The 7,577-nt window shown below is 42.4% G+C and overlaps 1 pseudogene; it reads right to left on the reverse strand.

Annotated features, from left to right (window-relative positions):
- Nucleotides 1-233: 233 nt before the first annotated feature.
- LOC133046029 (signal peptide peptidase-like 2A) lies at nucleotides 234-1,449 on the reverse strand (annotated as a pseudogene).
- Nucleotides 1,450-7,577: the final 6,128 nt, after the last annotated feature.

A 7,577-nucleotide genomic window follows, 5' to 3' on the forward strand; every position in this document is an offset into this window, starting at 1 on the left:
GAAGAACCAATCTCAACATCAAGTCTTCTACAGTATGCAATCAACAGGCCTGGTACAATGATGTCTCCAAAACCCAGTATTGAAACTGGCATGAGGGAGGGGGGATCGGAATGGGGAACACATGTAACATGTAACATGGCTGATTCATGTCAATGTATGACAAAACCCACTGCAATGTTGTGAAGTAATTAGCCTCCAACTAATAAAAATAAATGGAAAAAAAAAGAAACTGGCATGAGACACACACACATTACTGAGAAATAGGCCAGTTTTGGTACCCTGATGACTACTGGTAACTTTTATTTCCAAAAGGTCCAGCTGCAAGTTCAACCATGATACTCTCACCATTCTTTGTGATGAATGGTGTTACGAAAACAAAAAATACATCATAGAGGAGAAGAAGGCCCAGAAGTATCACACATGACTTGAAGTTGGGTAACTTCAGTGTTTTAATTAAATTCAGACAGAAAGCAATCCCCAAGATATCCTGTAAAATCCAAGCCCACCTATCTTCATTTCTAAATACAGCCCAAACAACAGCTACTGCTGTGCACAGTCCAGAGAGAAAATTAAGTCTCACTTCAAGGCTCTTGCCACAACAGGTAATGGTGCATCGTCCCCATTGTATCTTACGAACTAGTGCAGCAAGAGAACTGTACAGACTCATCGCTGATGCTATGCAGAAAATTGCTATCATAACATAAACCAACCATTTGTAGAAGAAATAAAGTAAAACCATCATAATACAGCAGATGACCGCAAATACAACTGTTAAAGGACTAAAAGTAAAATATTCTTCCTTCTTTTTCCTCACTTCTCTATCTTCAGTGTTTGTCATTGCCTTCATGTTTTCCAATTCAATTAGCCCGCTCCAGTATCCTCCTAATGCCACAGTGAATACAGCAATTACAAAAATAACCACCATAGTACAGTCAGAGTTAGGCCACGATGGAGAATACATTTTCACAATAATGTTATCTCCGAGAGTCTGCTTCATATCTTTAAAGTCTTTGTGGTTTATAAATGCAATCAATATTTTCACATCACGATATTCAGATTTGTTCCCTGAGGGAGGAAATAGAGGACACTGTTACTGGCAACCAACAAAGCTTCAGCACCTCCTGTTTGTGCAGTTTTGGCTTTTTCCAGAAAATGGCAGGTTCCCCACTGTACCACAACTGCTTTGTTCTTTATTCCATCAGGAGGAATATCAGAAATGTTGCCGAGTGGTGTGGTAGATTCATCAAACTAGTGGAAGTTGCATTTTCTAGGGTACTTGGAAGAGATGTCCAGTGAGGGTTATACAGCTTGCAATAAGTAGTCCATAGATGGTGAAGGTGTGCCATTTCCAGAGGCATGGAGGATTGCTTCGTGAGCAGCTGTCAGAGGGAGCAGGAAGCCCCAGAACAGGGCGGCCGCGGTGGGGGTCAGCGGCGGCCGCCGACCCATCGAACTGACGGTAGGCGCCGGGCGGCGCGTGCAGGCTCAGCGGGGCAGGCTCCGGGTCCCGTCGCCCATCGAACTGACGGTAGGCGCCGGGCGGCGCGTGCAGGCTCAGCGGGGCAGGCTCCGGGTCCCGTCGCCCATCGAACTGACGGTAGGCGCCGGGCGGCGCGTGCAGGCTCAGCGGGGCAGGCTCCGGGTCCCGTCGCCCATCGAACTGACGGTAGGCGCCGGGCGGCGCGTGCAGGCTCAGCGGGGCAGGCTCCGGGTCCCGTCGCGGCGCTGCCTCGGTGGCCGGGCGGGACTGGGTCGTACCGCGGAGCTTGACTGGGGCCGCCAGGGCAGCTGGAGCCGCCGCTGCGGCGGCCGAATGTTGAGTTTTAATCCAGCTTTTTTCACTCTCCTTTTCCACTTTCATCAAGAGGCTTTTTAGTTCCTCTTCACTTTCTGCCATAAGGGTGGTGTCACCTGCATATCTGAGGTTACTGATATTTCTCCCAGCAATCTTGATTCCAGCTGTGCTTCATCCAGCCCAGCATTTTGCATGATGTACTCTGCATGTAAGTTAAATAAGTAGGGTGACAAAAGACAGCCTTGACGTACAGATTTCTCAGGAGGCAGGTTAAGGTGGTCTGGTATTCCCATCTTTTGAAGAATTTTCCACAGGTTATTGTGATTCACATAGTCAAAGGCTTTGGCGAAGTCAGTAAAGGAGAAGTAGTTGTTTTACTGGAATTCTCTTGCTTTTTCTATGATCCAATGGATGTTGGCAATTTTATTTGTGGTTCCTCTGCCTTTTCTAGATCCACCATGAATCAACATCTGGTACTGTCTCCCATTTTACAAATGTAAAATGTAAACGCAGGTTATACACTCATTTTTTTCCAAAGTCTGTCAGTAGCAAATATAATTAAATGCCTAAGTGTATTTACAGTACTGTAATATATATTATACATGCCATATAAAAACTAAATTAAACACATTCTCTGCAAGTTATAGGGAGAAAAAGGTGTTAAATAATCCCCAATGAAAGAGTCGGGCAAATCCTGAATGTAAAACATTCTGCAATTTAAACAGTCAGTTTTGTCTCTTCAGAAAGTCAATGTCATGAAATTTAAAAGTTGGGAAAACCGTCCTAAAATCAACTCTATTCTTACCAACTGCATGCAATCTGTGACCCTAATTAGATCCTGGAGCACTATGAAAATCATTTGGTACGATCTCCCTGCAATGTCCACTTTGCATACCATCACAGAGTCTAAAGTTACTCACTTCTGCAGATCATTTGAACTCTTGTGCTGTGCGGTGCTCAGCCACTCAGTTGTGTCCGACTCTGCGACCCTGTGGGCTGTAGCCTTCAGGCTCATCTCTCCATGGGATTCTCCAGGCAAGAATACTGGAGTGGGTTGGCATTTCATTCTCCAGGGGATCTTCCTGAACCAGCAGGGATTGTGTCTTCTGGGTCTCCTGCATTGGCAGGCAGATTCTTTACCACTGTGCCCACTCTTCTAAACTACATGCTATTTTACTTTTTCAGACCTAAGTTCTATTTTCTAGTTTTTCAAAATCCCCCAAATTGAACAGTCCTCTGCAGCAAGACCTTTGTCATGGATTAAGGGCTCACCATGATGTTCTGGAGCTTCATCATGAGCCATCCTGATATATATTTCATTCGTTTTTTTTAATCCTAAATAAGATTGACTGGACTAAATGAATCCATAGTGGAAAATGCTGAGCTCCTAGTACTTTTTTTAAGTATGGGTCTGTCTCAGTTTCTTTTCTCAATCTAGAATAAGCGTACACTATTTTATTGCCCTGTGTATTTTATCTGGGTATCTTCTTCTCATGTATTTTTTACCTGTTTCTGAGCAATCTTCCAGAAAATTTCTGACATATCTTTGAGTTCATCACATTTCTCTTCAGCTGTGTCTAATCCACTTTTATTTTTTATTTTTTTTTTCTAATTTTTTTTTTTTCTAATCCACTTTTAAACCCATTCACTGGGTTTCTGATTTCAGCTATTTTTCATTTCTAAAAGTTCCATTTGGTTCTTATTTTAATAATCTGTTGTCATTTTTCATTCCTTGTTCTTTACTTTTTATTTTCTGCTTTATCAGTAATGGAGAGAGAAGTATGGAAATCTCCATCATGATATGTCCACTTCTGCTTGTTGTTCAGTCACTCAGTCATGTCTGACTCTTTGCAACCCCATGGACTGCAGCACCAGGCTTCCCTGTCCTTCACTCTTTCCCGGAGTTTGCTCAAACTCATGTCCATTGAGTCGGTAATAACATCCAACCATCTCATCCTCTGTCGTCCCGTTCTCCTCCTGCCTTCAATCTTTCCCAGCATCAGGGTCTTTTCCAGTGAGTCGACTCTTCTCATCATGTGACCAAAGTATTGCAGCTTCAGCTTCAGCATCACTCCTTCCCATGAATATTCAAGGTTGATTTCCTTTGCTTCCCAGCTTTTGAAGCTATATCTTTCTGGTGATAGATGTTATTTCTATCATTAATAATACTCTTTAATAAAGTCTATTTTGTCTGATGTAATATAGCTCTCCTTAGCTATAATGTTTCCCTGGTATTTTCTTTTTATCATTTTACTGTAAATCTGTGATCTTCTATTTGATTTTTCTCTTGTATGTGGCATGTAAATGTATGTGTGAATTTTTAAATTCTGGTCTTATAAGTCTCTGTCACCATACACATTACTGATAACATCAAAGACATGTCCCCACCAACTAATCCAACAAGCCTACAGTAACTGTAATACCAGATAGTAATTTAGTATTGAATATTTCCCAGATCATGTGACTCTGAAATTCATTCTGATCCATTTCCTTTGTATTTCCAATTCATTCTGATCCGTTTCCTTTGAATTTCCAAGAATTTATGTAAGGACTATTTTCGTTGCAGCATTCAGTTCAGTTCAGTTCAGTCACTCAGTCGGGTCCAACTCTTTGTGACCTGATGAATCACAGCACGCCAGGCCTCCCTGTCCATCACCAACTCCAGGAGTTCACCCAAACCCATGTCCATCGAGTCGGTGATACCATCCAACCATCTCATCCTCTGTTGTCCCCTTCTCCTCCTGCCCTCAATCTTTCCCAGCATCAGGGTTTTTTCAAATGAGTCAGCTCTTCGCATCAGGTGGCCAAAGTATTTCAGTTTCAGCTTCAACATCAGTCCTTCCAATGAACACCCAGGACTGATCTCCTTTAGGATGGACTGGTTGGATCTCCTTGCAGTCCAAGGGACTCTCAAGAGTCTTCTCCAACACCACAGTTCAAAAGCATCAATTCTTCGGTGTTCAGGTTTCTTTATAGTCCAACTCTCACATCCGTACGTGACCACTGGAAAAACCATAGCCTTGACTAGACAGACCTTTGTTGGCAAAGTAATGTCTCTGCTTTTTAATATGCTGTCTAGGTTGGTCATAACTTTTCTTCCAAGGAGTAAGTGTCTTTTAATTTCATGGCTGCAGTCACCATCTGCAGTGATTTTGGAGCCCAAAAAAATAAAGCCAGCCACTGTTTCCACTGTTTCCCCATCTACTTGCCATGAAGTGATGGGACCAGATGCCATGATCTTAGTTTTCTGAATGTTGAGCTTTAAGCCAACTTTTTCACTCTCCTCTTTCACTTTCATCAAGAGGCTCTTTAATTCTTCTTCACTTTCTGCCATAAGGGTGGTGTCATCTGCATATCTGAGGTTATTGATATTTCTCCCAGCAGTCTTGATTCCAGCTTGTGCTTCATCCAGCCCAGCATTTCTCATGATGTACTCTGCATATAAGTTAAATAAGCAGGGTGACAATAGACAGGCTTGACATACTCCTTTTCCTATTTGGAACCAGTCTGTTCCGTGTCCAATTCTAACTGTTGCTTCCTGTCCTGCACACAGGTTTCTCAAGAGGCAGGTCAGGTGGTCTGGTGTTCCCACCTCTTGAGAAATTTTCCACAGTTTGTAGTGATCCACATAGTCAAAGGCTTTGGGATAGTCAGTAAAGCAGAAATAGATGCTTTTATGGATCTCTCTTGCTTTTTTGATGATCCAGTGGATGTTGGCAATTTGATCTCTGGTTCCTCTGCCTTTTCTAAAACCAGCTTGAGCCTCTGGAAGTTCACAGTTCACATATTGCTGAAGCCTGGCTTGGAGAATTTTAAGCATTACTTTACTAGCATGTGAGATTAGTGCAATTGTGCGGAAGTTTGAGCATTCTTTGGCATTGCCTTTCTTTGGGACTGGAATGAAAACTGACCTTTTCCAGTCCTGTGGCCACTGCTGAGTCTTCCAAATTTGCTGGCATATTTTGTGCAGCGCTTTGACAGCATCATCTTTTAGGATTTGAAATAGCTCAACTGGAATTCCCTCACCTCCACTAGCTTTGTTTGTAGAGATGCTTCCTAAGGCCCACTTGACCTCACATTCCAGGATGTCTGGCTCTAGGTGAGTGATCACACCATCGTGATTATCTGGGACGTAAAGATCTTTTTTGTATCATTTTTCTATGTATTCTTGCCACCTCTTCTTAATATCTTCTACTTCTGTTAGGTCCCTACTATTTCTATCCTTTATTGAGCCCATCTTTGCATGAAATGTTCCTTTGTTATCTCTAATTTTCTTGAAGAGATCTCTAGTCTTTCCCATTCTATTATTTTCCTCTATTTCTTTGCATTGGTCACTGAGGAAGGCTTTCTTATCTCTCTTGCTATTCTTTGGAACTCTGCATTCAAATGAGTATATCTTTCCTTTTCTCCTTTGCTTTTCCCTTCCCTTCTTTTCACAGCTATTTGTAAGTCCTCCACAGACAGCCATTTTGCTTTTTTGCATTTCTTTTTCTTGGGGATGGTCTTGATTCCTATCTCCTGTACAATATCATGAACCTCCATCCATAGCTCATCAGGCACTCTGTCTATCAGATCTAGTCCCTTAAATCTATTTCTCACTTCCACTCTATAGTTGTAAGGGATTTGATTTAGGTCACACCTGAATGGTCTAGTGGCATGTGTACTCTTAATGGCAGCATGTAGAATTTCGTTCCCTGACCAGGGATCGAACCCTGGATCCTCTGCTTTGGGATCCACAGAGTCTTAGCCTCTGGACCACGAGGGACGTCTTTCCTGCTTGAATTTAAAAGAACTCTCACCACCTCATTTTTTTTTAGTCTCAGGAATTGGAGAGGGTCAGAAAAGATCATTTGAGAGTCCTGGTAGAACACTTACATCTCAAAGTCACAGGGAATAAAGAAATGGGTTCCTCTTAGAAGACCAGCTTATTCTAACTGCAAATGCAAAAACCTGTTTTGGAATATCAGAAGGGCCCCATCTTGGCCATTTTCATGGTGGTATACTTCAGTTCTCAAATAGCCAGTTCAGTTTAAACAAATCACAGTAATAGACAGTAATATTTAGTAATAACATGTCATTCACCCACCTTCACACTTCAGACAAACTTACCTGTTCTGAATCAGGCTCGAGACCACATTTAAACTATCGGTTTCTAAGAGTGTCTCGACCACATTTTCAAGTTACCAAGGACTCTAAATGATCAAAACCAGGGATAGAAGATTGGAACATGTGTGTCAAGACACTCATGCACACACACACAAGATGAAAGCCAAACCAATTCCAAAAGACTTAAACGTTGATGCAATAGGATGAAAGCCTACACATAAGTAATGTCATCCCAGTTTCCTTCCCTTTTACAAAGCAGTTCTAATGGAAAGATGGTGTTACAGTCTAAAGAGCCACTGAGGGGTGGTTGTCCTCCAGATCCAAAGGAGTACTGAGGCTAAGCAGTATTACAATAAAATACCATTTATGCCTTTTATGGGAACATAACTGAAGATCTCCCAGTTTTGCAAAATACACCCTAGGAAACTCCAAAATGGAATAGAGTTACGGTTTCCCGTTATTCTTTCACACGGCTGGTATTAGTAGAAACAGGCAGATCAGTATCTGATGCCTCTCAGAGTCACGGTTCCCTAGCACAGGAATGGAAAATTTCCCAGATGGGGCTGCAGACAAGCCTTGGTCTAACAGGGACTTTCCCACTTACCACTCAGGCAATACCTGATGGGCCGAAGGATTTCTCAACCCAGAATGGAAAATCCAGTAAAAGTGCTCCACT

Source organism: Dama dama, chromosome 24 (assembly GCF_033118175.1).
Source record: "Dama dama isolate Ldn47 chromosome 24, ASM3311817v1, whole genome shotgun sequence".
In the NCBI taxonomy this organism is placed as follows: domain Eukaryota; kingdom Metazoa; phylum Chordata; class Mammalia; order Artiodactyla; family Cervidae; genus Dama; species Dama dama.